This window comes from Thunnus maccoyii, chromosome 21, assembly GCF_910596095.1.
Source record: "Thunnus maccoyii chromosome 21, fThuMac1.1, whole genome shotgun sequence".
Classification (NCBI taxonomy): Eukaryota; Metazoa; Chordata; class Actinopteri; order Scombriformes; family Scombridae; genus Thunnus; species Thunnus maccoyii.
The window spans coordinates 11,728,925-11,742,840 of NC_056553.1; the positions used below are offsets into that span (position 1 = coordinate 11,728,925).

Below are 13,916 nucleotides of genomic sequence, written 5' to 3' on the forward strand. Positions count from 1 at the left end.
TCTGGTAAACTCTTATTGACATGTTTCACTATTTTTAGACATTTGTTTGCCTAAAGGATTAACTGACTCATCAAAAAAAAAAAAAAAAAATCAGCAGATTATTCGATAATAAAAATAATCATTAGTTGCAGCACCATTCAGGCTTCCCTGTGGCCAAAAAACATAAATATTTTGTAAAAATGAGTGAAGTCCTGGTCCTCAAATGTTCATTCTCTGTCTCCCCTCGCTGTGGTCATTTAGGAACTCGGGGGATGGCTTCTTGAGGATCAGGGTTGGCAACCCCAGTGTCCTGGCCAGCAGCCAACAGTGACTCTCCCAATCTGGCCACCTAAATCACCGCCTCATCTAATTGGCCAAATCACCCGCTGTTCTCAGACCCCCGTTGCTGCGTGGCAAAGGCCTTCTGAGATATCAGACAATGTTTGCAAACTGTTAATGCTGTGTTTGGTCAGGCTTCGGAGACTCTCCGAACAGTTGCGGACGCACACTTCTGTGATGTTGTGGGCTCAGGTGGTAAAGTCTGGTGGAAAAAAAAAAAGCTTAAAATCAATATAAAGTAAAACTACATGTTACCATTTCATGTTACATTTTTTGAGAGAATAACTTTCCAGTTTCAGAGCAATTACTGCAATACACACAAATCAAGCAGACACTGGGATGCAGCATTTCCACCACGCTGTCACTTATCAAGAGTTGACAATAAGCTGAAACGCTGCAGGGCTAACAAACACACAGATATACATACTGTAGAGAAGCACACACATCAACAGACAACTGCACACACACACAAACACACACACACAGGCGTACACACAGGAGTTAAGCAGGCCTTTGGGTCACGCAGTGTGAGTGAAAAACAGAGAGTGGGAGTGAGCGAGCAGCTGCAGGAGCCATGGGGTGGGTTGGGCCTTACGGCGAGCAGCAAGGGGCTGGGGGAGGCTGAGGGGATGGAAGAGGCTGGGGAGGGCTGCGAGGAGACCCGGAGCTAGGGGCCGCCTGTTTAATTGGAGCTCATTTACACAGCAGTGGAGCAGGAGACACCTGAAGGGCCTTCCCTGCCTTATCAGCTAAATGGCTCCCTCTCCCCATCTTCCACAAGTCAGATTCCTCTTCTTGTTTATTCTCTTGTTTCACTCTCAGAATACCATTCCTGCTTCTTATATGTCAGCTTTTTCTGCATATCTAGCTGTCTGTTAAGTTATCAGACTTTGCAATGAAGAAAGTCATGCACATAGTACAAGTTATTATTAAAATCGTAGAAAAAGAGAACAGCAACATGTGAGTAACTGAACATACAGGTTGTTAACCTGCCTCATATTTAGAATTATAGATGATCTGTGCCTTTTTAATATATCCATGCTTCTGTAAAATCATCTCATCAGCTAGTGTTTACAGTGAAAATACCCACCGTGCCACCTTTCTGTACCTTCGTGAATGAGGTAGAGGATGGTGAAGGAGCAGCGTGGGGGGAGTATGATGAGGAGGAAGAGGAGGAGGAGGAGGAGAGGAGCCCAAAGAAGGAACAACTTACTGTAATCATAGTCATATTCAATCAGACACCTGCTATTAAGTTGATAAATACACTTTTCCCAGTGTGAGTCCAGATACACTGAGTACCCCTAAGGCACTGTTCTGCTCTTTAACTACCTACTCTGCCTGGCTTCTTCACTCAACCACCGACTCTCTTCCCATTAACTCACATTTCACCTAGTCCCACAAAATGTCCCGAAATCCATTCCTTATAGGGCGCTGTATGATTGACTAAATGTAGTCCTCAACAGAGGGACTGAGAATCGATTTGGTGAGTGGTTTTTCAGGCTTTTGGGAAAGAGTGAAGGGGTAGGGTGTCAGGGACATTTTTAGGCCATTAGTAAGTACTATTTTGTCCTTTTTTCCCTTTCGTGCTTACGGTAATAAGAAAAAATGGGAGCAGAGTGTATCTATGTGTGCGTGTCGCGGGGAGGAGGGTGTACGGAGAGGTTGTTGTGTTTGAGGCAGGGAGGGCGCACAGACAAAGCTTCTTGCCTCCTTAATCTCTTGTCTCGCCTTTTCAGCTCCCGTCGGTGCCCACATGCTGGTGACGGGGCCAAGAGGATGCCTCCTGTGAAGAATCTTACTCAGCACGGTGTCATGGCCGCAACGACACCTGATAAACATTAAGTACAGGCTGTGATACCTAAGTGTTATTATTGTTGTTTATTCATTTTATGTGCTCTTAGTGCTTTACAGCCTTCTCAGCTTGTCTGCAGCTGTTGTTTGGTAAGATAAGGAAGCGATATGGGGACTTGCATGTCTTTAAAATGTCTTTTCCCCCGGACCAGAAGAGAAATAAAAGTACCTATAATCCTGCTTTCAGAGTCAGGGAGTCCCTAAAATAGTAATAAGGTGCCTACTTTGCAACTATTTTAGGGACTGTATGAAAATTATTGGGGTTGTTATGGGGTCTGAACCTTATGTTTCACTTTGTTAAAAAAAAGCAAGGCCCTCCTCAGGGTTATCAGTGTTTTCTTGGAACCTTCCTCTTGAGTTTGAAGAAAAAACTGCAACACCCTCCTCACATCATGTCAAAATACAAGCACAGTGTTAAATTGGTGCAACTTGTTTAATCATATACCCTAATTAAAACCTTAATATCTTAATGGAACTCCTGTATCCAGACTATAATGCAAAATTCTGAACCATTACAGACTATTAAAACTGATACAGAGACAGAACTGGCAAAGTGCATCTTTATGAACCACGGTGCAAGTTGTTTTTTAAGAAAAATATTTGTCTACACATGTTTCAAAGGAGGGCAGAAATTAAATCTAAATTCAGGACAAGAAATATAAAATAGAAGACTCTTTCCTGCTCTCCCAAAAAAGTCTGCCTACATTACCTTCAATTCCCAAAAGTAAATAAAATTAAAATACCCCCCTCCTCCCCCCCCGTAATTTCCTTACAGTCCCTTACTGTGCACTTTGCTTATATACAAAATAACTTCCAACATCTTTGGCAGTTATCACACCCCCTGAGCGGCTGCCTCAGGCATAATCACAGGCCGCAGGGTTGTGGAGAGGCTGCTGTGTGTAGCAAATCCTATCGGATCAATAATAAGAGCTTAGAATTTGTTAGCCTCTAATTCCCCTGTTTGCTCTGTTTTTTGTCAAAATAAAGACGCGCACAAATTCTCCTCTAATATAATTTCTTCCCGAGTAAATGAGCTACAGCAATAAGTGTCCTACGATCAACAGTGTAACAATATTGTATTTGGGTTGTCTAAACTCTTTGTGTCAATATTATGAATGTTTTAAAGAATGAACAAAACAAACTTGTGGAAACAGCATGGTTAAAAGCCAGACTTCCCAGTGTTATTGAAATCTACACTTGCTTTGAAACATGAATATCCTGTGTACATTGTCCCGAAAATATTTTCCTTAAGTTCCTCTGAGCCTTAAAAGAAAATTCATAACTTTGTGGTCAAAGTTCAAAACCATCCCCGGCTTGAACATCTGAAAAAAAAAAAAGAAAAAAGAAAAAAGTGGCATAACATACAATTCCCCTCTTAAAATTGCACATGTCACTGATTGAGTTGCAAACTGGCTGGGACGAGATGCGTCTGGAGGCAACGGAGGGGGGTCTCTCTCCATCTTTCTCCCTACTCTCTCATTCCTCTCTCTTCCTCTATCTATCTATCTATCGGCTGAGTGGAATTCATCATCTGTTGCGAGGGCGCGGCACATGATAAGCATGCAAGCGGGTGAGCTGGGCCGCTATATCACTGGGAATGAATGAACGACCTCACTTTGACCCGACCAGGGGAGGAAAACACATGTTCTGCTGGTCTTGGCTGGCTGGCTACCTGCAGAGAGGGTTGGGAATTCCTCCAGCAGGAGGGATGGGAAGATGGAGGGATGGAAGAGGTGGAGAGGGAGGAGGAGGAATAGAGTCAGTCTCCATGTGTCTGCAGCGCCCTGACATTAACTTAGAGAAGATGTCCTTTTGTCAGACAAGGTCTTGTTGAAGAGTTAAGGGTTAAATAATTTTATACGTGTGGCAGTTAGGGGAGGAATTTGAAGAGGTAACATGTACGGACTTTCGGTGCTTTATATAAGTAGTTCATTGAACTTATTAGGGGAACAATGTGCAAGAGTGTTAACCTCTGGAACAACCGTAGACTAATAGACATTTAACATGACGTTATAAAGCTGCTAAGCTCTCTTAGACCCTGTTCGCACTGCAAAATCCTGTGTTTCCTGCTATGAGCTCAGCAAGGTCTGTGGCTACCTATTGTTTTTTTATTACGTGCAAAGCATTTTTCCACTTTCTAAATCTACAGGGGAACGTGAGCTCTTTGTCCAGCATCCTCTCAATTCTGAATCAGTCTCTAAAACTTTAAACTTTCTCCACCCATTGTCCAATGAAATGCAGCTCTGGATTTCATTACTAGTGAAGTTGTGTGTCTATGTGTGCACATTTGTATTGCATGCATTTATGTGTGCAAGATGGGGTAGTTAGCCACACTTGAAAAGCTTAATTTAAGGTAAGCCAGTGTACAAATACGCATATGTATATGCATATGTATGGCTACACACATGCATGTAATTTGTTTCAAAGCCTGCATGTTTATAGTTGTGATGTATGAGCATGCTGTAACAGAGTGTATTTCAAATGTGTGTGCATGTTTTAGGGTAATGTGTTTGTGATATGCATTTGTGAATATTTCACACACATGGAGGGACACTGTTTGCACCACCACCAGAACCCATATACTGCAGCTACCCGGCTGTGTTTCTGTGTCAGAGCTGTTACAAGCTGTGGAGAAGAGGCCTTGGCCTCATGTCTGGACATGGAGCTGGAGAATGTAGAAAAGGCGGCATGTGGCAGTGGAGGTATGGATGGCTACAGGAGGGCGTGGTCACTGGATAAAGAGGCCGATTCCTGTTACTGGGCTGTGGGATGAAGGGCGGAAAAGGGGTTGGTAAGGGGGTTGCTAGAGGCGGTCCACATCGCCCCTTTATTTACTTTGACCCCAGGTCTGCAGGAGGCCCAGGGAGGGCACATGCCAAACTCCCCAGGCGGGCAGAGCCGCCCTGCCCTCTCTCTCACCTCTCTGCCCGCCCCTCTGTCTCCAGTTAGATATATGTCTGTTTGGAGCCGTGGCTGCATGAGTGTCGATGATACCCTCCTTCTCTTTTCTTACATGTCTCTGTTAAGACAGTTGGTCTCAGCTGAAATAAGGTTTGGATATGTTTGTTGGCCTTTGAAATGGATTCTTCAATATGTTGTTTTACATATCATTTACATTTACAGTGCCTAGGCTGTCTACCATGTAGTACAAAAGTCAACACATGAGCTGCAATTTGTCATTTATATTTTATATTTCTTTTTCCAAATTGAAATACCTTTTCATTTGATGTTCAGACCTCACAGCAGTTTGGTTTAAGGGAAGGCTTCACTAAAATGTATCCATATCTTTAGATACAAGAAACCGTTACTTTTAGATTTCACTGTAAACCAACCTACAGTATGATTTATATTCTTGCAGAATAGCTGGAGGATATCCTTAGACAAATTAATTCCTCAGTCACAAGCAACAAGACATATTAAATTTTAATCTTAAATAAATGTGGCACGTGTTATATGAGGATGCAATTTTATAAATGTGTAGAATTAATTGGCAAATTATGCATAGACCTCATCAATCCCTTCCTTAATAAACTCACAATTAGGAGCCGAAATGGAGGATGATAGAGAGAAAAAAAAGGGAAAAGGAGTAAGAGCAGTGGCTCTTAAGATGTTAATTATTCAAATGAGGCAAAGTGTATCTGCCTGATGTCAGTGTCAGCACAGTAGTAATTATTACCATGGTAATGCTATTGCCATGGTGTATCAGAGTGTGATGTATTTAGTTAAAACAATTAGGTGCTGTGATTAGAAATACAAACATAATTGCAAATTTAAACTGATTTTTCACTTTCATACAACGTTTTAGTGCACATTCCTCTCAGCAACCTTTGACATGACCCGCCAGCATTCATGGCAGCATTTAAATACTTCAGTAAACATGTGTGCATTGTATAGAGTGAACACTGCTTTAGATGCTGGCAGAAAAGCAAATTACTGAATTCAAAACAAAACTTTTGTGCAATCGTCTGGGCTCAGCAACTTCAAAATCAATAGTGCGTATAGGAGCATTTTATGTTTATTATTTTTTAAATCCAAACTTCCTTGTTCACCCTGACAGTGTCTGACAGCTGAGATAAGCCTGATGTTGATATCATTGGCCGACTGCATTTCAGTAGTTTGGAATCGAGAGGTCTTGTTTAGCAAGCGACGGTTAATTGATTGTCAAATCATGTCATAGTGTAGCGGGTAACTGAGATGACTCCAGGGCAAATATGTCCTTGTGAACGTGGTGCCCTCCTGCCCAGTGAGCTCAGCGGAGTCAGTCGCAGCACAGTGGCAGTGCTGAAAATGTCACCCCAAGATGACAGTCATATTCCATTACAGCTATCGCTCAATATCTTCATGCAGGGCAAATTACAGCATTTCAAGAGAGCATAAAGTAACAAAGGAAAAGCCATATGGATATAAAAATAAAGTAGAATTATTTTTGTGAGGTCTTCATTAGTCACGAATTGTACTTTATCTCTGGATTTGATAGTTAATCATGATTTCACAGCTGCAATTACGCCCTACAAAGAATAAAAAGGGGTGAAAAAGTTCAAAAAAGAAGAAAAAAATACTTGAAAATAGACATGTTTTGTGTTGAGAGTAGCATGCTGTGACATATTGAGTGACCAATTACTCTACTGTAAACCGCTTTGCCATTGAAAGCTGAAGCCAGTGACAAAATCTGTCCAATTCCAGTGGTTGTAAGTACCCAGAATGTATTGGACTTCTATGGGGACGCGAATGAAGCTGCTGGGCATCCAGCGAATTTCAGCTCCATCTTGTTTCTTGCCGAAAGGCTCTGGCGTGGGCCTGTGGTTGCCAGGCGCCTCCTGAGGTGACTCTATCAGAGCCAGTCAAGCCTGAAATCAATCACTCACACCCATCAAAGGCTGCCCTGCACTGCCATTGTGACTGAGCCATCTGGGCCTCAGCACACTGTCTACATTTATCTCTCTTATGAACTATATGTGGCTCCGTGTGCATGCTTTCTTGTGGAGTGCGTGCATGTGAATTTGTGTATTTGAACGGGTGTTTACAGTATATTTGTATGCTTGTGTTCTTGCTTAAGTGCAAATGAGATGAGAGTAACAGGGTAAAAATTAATAAGGCATACTGTATTGCTTTCTAAACCATAACCATCGCCAGTTGTGAATGCAGGAGGAAACAGTGGCAGGTCTTAGCATCCATCATGCAAGCGTGCTTCTTTACACCTGTTCACAGCCCTCCACTACATGACTCTCCTACATGGCATCATCTGCTTGAACTAGTTTTCCTGTGTGGAGGCCTTTCTCCTTTGGCCCGCTTTGGTCAGTCTCCTGGTCTCCAGTCCATCCTCTCAGTGCTGAGCGCTAACAGCCCAGCACTGGCAGGCAGAGTGGAGTGGAGCGGCGCTGAGTGCGTGGCAGCTGCCATTGGAGGGCAGTAGAGCACCAGCGCATCCATCTCTATCAAAGTGGCCCCAGTAGCCCCAGAGGGTGCCCGAGTGTAAAGCAGTACTTAGAGGGATGTTGGGAGCACAGAGACAGGCTGGGGAAAATGTGGACAGGTCAGGCCAACATTGGACTCCAGTGGCTCTATGGACTCTGTGTAGTATGTGCTCTCACAGCTTTATATGAAAAGACAGAATGACAATAGAAAGGAGAAAAATAATTGCAAAAAGGAAAGAAAACAATTAATGCTACTTTGAAATGAAAATTAACATAATTTTAGTATTTAGTCAGTGTTCTCAAATATGTCTTAAAAGTCATTTTGCATCTTGAGCGATGTCACTAATTACAGAATTATGCACATAAAACCACAAATGATCAACTTTGACTATTACAATACATGTCTTACATGTCAATATAAAATCAAGCACTATGAATCATTCACCAAAGTGTCACAATACGTGATTAAATTTAAATATTTTTATATGCTAACTGAGAGATTTTAGAGTATATAGTTGCCAATCATATTCACAGTCTTTGAACAAATGACTCCCCTGTCATTTTTTGCAGAAAGACATCTAAGGTCAGCAACTATTCAGCTAGGACGAGTCAATGCGCTTCAATACAGTCGTTTAAAAGCCTTTTAGGAAAAGAAAAAGTCAAATGTACTTCTAGCCTTTATGTCTGGACATACAGTACATCCTCTAATCCTTTTTTCAATACCAGTTCAAAAACTGTAAGGATATGCTGCCAATATCCATCAGCTTCACTCTTACATGTATTATTCAAATCCTCCTCATATGCATTTGGCCAGTAATCTACCTTAATTTAAAATGAGCTTTAAACCCCATTAAATACTGTACAGACAGACTGCTTCATGAATACTTGGAAGTCCTTTTTCACATATTAATCTCTGGTAGCTGTTAGACAAATTATACATTTCTGACACTTATTCAAAGAGTCAAAAGTTTACTTTTAAGTTTATCTTTATTACCTTTTATGATGGTGATTTCTATTTATTATTTTTATTTTAAAGTGGAGCGAAAAGTTAAGAATATTTTCTAAATGGTCTACATATCATTTAGACTAAGAGGCACCAACAATGATGTTAATAATCCATTTCTGCAAAGTTATTATTTTTCTACTAGGACCGTTAATTATGATATTCCTACAGGCAGTCATATCATCTTTTTTATAATTTGCTTTATAATATTAATTTTAATTATAATATAGAATACTAAATATTTTAGAGGTTATGTATTTAATAGGTACACATAAATTATGCATATTTGTCACTTACTGCATTCATGCAATAAATTAATTAATAGAATTTTTGAAGAGGAGAAATTAAACACAATTTGATCCAGTTAGAGCAACCATAACTACATGAAAATAAGGAATTAAGACAGATGTACTGTATATGAAAACATTAAATTAAATTAAAAGAACATTGTCCTACATTTTCAGTGGCTCTCAGTTCACTTAAAACAAACCAGCCTGGAAACTTTCATCTCAGTAAGAAAACACATATTCCTTGTTTTCTGCTTTTACATTAACGTCCATGTTTTTCTCCGTTCCATTTAGACAGAGAACTGGGATGCCCCAGTCCCGAGTGCAATGTCCCAGACCTTGGCCGGCTCTTTTATGTAAACAGAAACTCCTCGCTGTGAAGGGGTCCCATAGTTAAGAATTCCACTTAGAGAGCACGTTGAAGTCTGCTGCGATATGAGGAGATTCATGTTCTTGCTCTACGCTTTAAAGGCACTTCGTGTAGTTCTTAATGTAGCCTCAATGCCCAGTTGGCTGAGTATAAGTACAATAAACAATTCAGCTTAAGCTACTAACTTGTTTGTGTTTAATCATCATTTGTGAATTTTTATTATGTTTAAACCTCTACTGAATCTGTACATTAGAAGCCTGTTGATATAATTGTTTTAATTCCAGTTATTATTTTACTGCACTGGAGTTTGTGGGATGAAGAGGATAAACTTTAAGAGATTATGTTGCTGTTGAAATGTATGAACAGTATAATTAATAGAACTGGGAGAAGTCTTTCTAATCTTTGCAATGACTTTATTCATTTCTGGCTTATTAAATGTATTTATTAAATATACTTACATGGGAATTTGTTTATGGATTTATATGAAATGTATGAATAATTAATTCCCATCTTGCAAATTACAAATAAGGAAACTGTTATATTTCTCATTAAATCTAGGAATTTTATTCAGGGATTTTGCTTTTTACCCCAATAATGAATAAATAATAAGCAGTTTTACACATTTGCAATCTATATATTCCTTTTTTTGTTTGTCAGGATGTGGTGGTTGATAGCGATGCCGGATACAGCTGAAAATAGAACTTTGCATGATGACGACAGCATTTTCCAAACACTGTTACTATGTTTACAAGTGCCAGAGGGCGAAAAAGGACCTTTTACTTCCCTCCTGCTAATTGTTTGATTTCCTGTTGCCCGCTGGAGAGCTCAGCATACTGTAGGGGAAGAGAGAAGGCCCAGGTTGGCACAGGAGCTTGCACACTCTCACTTCATTTGTCTCAAATACTGCGATGGCTCCAGGCTAGCCTCTCTCTGGAGCTTTGTAGAAATACCAAACAGTGACATCTGACGTTGTCTGTCTACAGTTGCTTTTTTATCATCTCCGTTTTTTTTTTTTTCCTCTCCGCCATCTCAAGCTGTTACTGACACCCTTGCAGAGCCTGTCATTGTTTGTTTTGAAGCCCTCACCTCTCTAATAAGGCAAGGGCATAACACTGATGTCTATATATTCATCACACAAGAAAATCACTGTGACCATGAAATGCTAAATCATAAATCTTAGCTTTTTAAGTGTGCATTTTAGAGGGAGGGTCCCACGCAGCTTGGCGTTTCTTGTTTCTACCCTCGGCTGTTATTGTGTCTATCTGGAACTTGTCATCGGTTAGTTTGCATAGAGATACGATCCACTCATCCCATACTGATCCCAGTTCTTATTCCAGCAGGTGGTGGGCTTTAAAAGTTCTTGTTTGTAAGCTGCCGTGGGAGAGATGACACATTTACGATGAGCAGCGCAGGCCAAACAGCCTGGATCCAGCCAGGCAGGGAAGATTCCTCGCTCGTGGCGTGCAGCGCTGTGCAGTGCATTGTGGGCCTCCTTCTGAGGGGCCATAGCACCACATAGGGCGCTGGACTCACCTACCACTGTTTAATCACAGAGGGCTATTCTCATGTAAATGTATGTTAATCAGGACTCAAGGAGATTGTTTTAATCGGATTGCTGGTTTTTGTTTTGTTTTCCTCTGCCTTCAGAACTTGGGAATGCATCAGGAACAAAAAGTGCCGTTGTCAGGTGGCAGTAAGCCAGTAATTCCTCTTGCAGCTTTTTGACGTTTGCACAATCCCACCGACAGACAGATTCTCTGCAGGGACCTCCATGGTGATTGGGCTTCTGTGCAATCTCACCCCTGAACCTGGGCGCTGTCCTTTTGAATTAACTTTAAGAGAGGGCAGCATAGTTGGTCTACTATAGCTATAGCCACATTTGAAACAGAGCCATGGAAAAGGGCAGGTCTATTAAAAAAAAACAAACAACCTAACAAAAACAATAAAATAAAAATTGTTTTCTGAACCAAACAAGTTCAAAAGACAAATAAAGTTGCTATCCGGTCAGAATAACTTTGGCTTGATGTCACTTGTGTGATAAACCTCTTCAGTGGAACCAACCACCTGTACTGTTATGAACAAATATAAACAGTAAAAAGCAAAATCCAGCATCTTTATGCGAACATGGACAATGAATTTTAATATTTACCTTGTGCTTGTTAAACCAAAAGAGCCTTTTTCATTATATCATGCTATAAAAACCATGGATATCCAGTGAATTGAATACCAAAGTTAATATAAATTTTATGAAATTGCATTACAGCATCATATGTGATTGTGATTGAACAACAGCGGCTGCTGAGTGACTGACTTGTGCCACATCGCCTTGGGTTTTGTGTGACGGATGCCCCTGCCAGTGCCAGTGCATTTCTGCCTGCCAGCAGGCCTTTAATCCCTCCTAATGGGGGTTGTCATCTCACCGCTAATTTAAATGCTCCAACCACGAAGCTCCCCCACCTGGCTAAGCTAATCCCAGTGCGAAGGGCCCCCTTCCCCACAGCTAGCCACCTCGTTTTGGGGCCCAGGGGCCCGGGGGCCTCACCACCCTCCTACACAACAACAGCATCTTTCAATCATCGCTCCCTGATTGTATTAATCTTATCTGTGTTTAATTACATTTTTTAAGATTATTGCTGTATGCCATCTTTGCACACTGTGGGGGCCGCAGAGGGCTGCTCATTTCGGATGCATTTTCATTTGGGCACAAATCCCCATCAAAGACTGCCAGACGTTATAAGGGAGCCATTTTTTCAATGGTTGGGGGAGTTAACTTGATCCTATAGCCTGAAGTTATGTGAGCTATAGCTCCAGATTACACTGTTTTGGACAATTTCAATTTGGTAAGATTACCAAATGTAAATAATCCTCAGATATAACATCTAATATTCAATAAGACATTTGTCAATTAGAGATTGTGCTCTCTTCTCTCATAATTTCATCATTTGCTGGCCTTTTTATTTGTATTCGTGTGACAGATTCATTGTTCTATTTTCCCACAAACTGGACATGAAACATTAAGATATAAAGGTTCGTGTTATTCAGGTGTGCATTGCTTTATTAAAAATTCAGAACTCTGTCTTGTACCGCGAGCAAGTAATTTTGTTTGAGTCATTGTGTATTATTTACACAGAACCCTGGTGATGAGGACAATAGTTGAAGGAAAACACAAGATTTTTTTTTTTGCGTTCTTCAATTTTGTTAACTTGTAAATAAAAGGCTGGAGGGTGTTGGGGGGGGGGGGGGGGTGAAGCAGGTGCATTTAATTAACCAGGGGCTAATTCTCCAGTGTTAGAATGAAAGGTCTGCAGAGCAGAGTTCATTTTGACATGTCGGGAAGATGCTCATGGTCCAGATTAACATTAACATGGTAACTAACAGGTGTTTCCGCATCTACATCATCATGATTTCCAACTCTGCCTAATGAAGCTGCGATGGTTGAGAGTGATTGCAATCAGAGATATGCTTTTTTTTTTTTTCTCAACACAAGTAAACAATCAGCCATCTGGTCAGATGAGGAGTTTTTTTGTTTGATTGCAAACTCTTCACTGTTTTTCTTGGCACTGACCTACTGTGCCACAAAACATCCTAGAGCAATTATAACCCATCTTGATACAGATACTGAACAAATGCAGTATCTTAAAATAGAAATTAGTGAGTGATGTGTGAATGTGCAACAGGAAGAAATAGTAGCTCATTCACTGCTTATGTTTGTCAATAAAATGTACCATAGCAAATATGAAGGTGTTACAAACTGTGTGTCAGAATATTTACACACAGTTGCTGTGAAATCCATCTTTAGCCCAACATATTCATCTGTAATGGTGTTATGCTGTGACTGTAAGGCTTGTAGCAATCAGCAGGACCTTGTGTACCACTTTAATATGAAATGGGGAGTGATGGCAGGCACACACAGAGCCTTTTGATGATTTTTTTTTTCCTGTGCATATTTCTGGGAGTGATCTGAAGTTGAATTGCCATGTTTCCAACCTTAGGAGTGAGTTAATGTTCATGTAAGTACAGCGAGGCGAGGGCCGGAGGGCGTCTGTCTAGTGGCTCCCCCTGAACCCGGGGATTTGATGTTCAAAGGTGCTGCACCTGAAAAGAGGTGACACCATGTGCGGCTACATCACATAGGATTACATGCACGTTATTGTTAATGCTTCAAGTGGTGCTGTAAAATAAATGTGATGGCAAGCTCGGCTCATTTGAATAATTTCTGGAGTGCAAAAAGACAGATATGGGTTTTGGGCAAAGGGGGTGGTGTTCCAAAAAGGGACAAAGGAATGAGTCTTGGCAGCACATGAAAATGATCGCTTGACTTCAAACATCTCTGTTTGATCAGAGACGAAGAACCAAATGCTCATATTTATTTGATCTGTACATGTCTCTTTTCTTGTTGAGTGGTTGTCCAATCAAAAGTAAAATAACCAAATCGTTTCAAACATTAATTCACCGTAGCATCCCTACACCTTACCGAGGCCAAGATTCCAGGTTAATGAGGAGGATTAACATATGGCAAAGTTTTCTTGATGTCATTATTCCGCAAGCCTACAAACCTCAGATGTATCACACTGCACACTGAGCGTCTTTGTAGCCATCGCACATCAGATCACTTCTGAATCTCCATTACCAGCCATTCATCCCTGACACTGGAAAGAGGAGCCCTGGTCCAT

The 13,916-nt window shown here is 40.9% G+C and overlaps 1 long non-coding RNA gene across 2 annotated transcripts in view; it reads left to right on the forward strand.

The window, feature by feature from the left end:
• The window catches only part of LOC121887785, a 309,423-nt gene that overhangs the window by 241,465 nt on the left and 54,042 nt on the right, over window positions 1–13,916 (forward strand). The window contains exon 2 of one of the 2 annotated variants that reach the window (XR_006093055.1): window positions 2,055–2,349. The exons of the other annotated variant lie outside the window; for it this stretch is intronic. This is a non-coding gene — a long non-coding RNA (uncharacterized LOC121887785). Of the gene's footprint in view, window positions 1–2,054; window positions 2,350–13,916 lie in introns of those variants that run through there. 2 annotated transcript variants of the gene reach the window in all.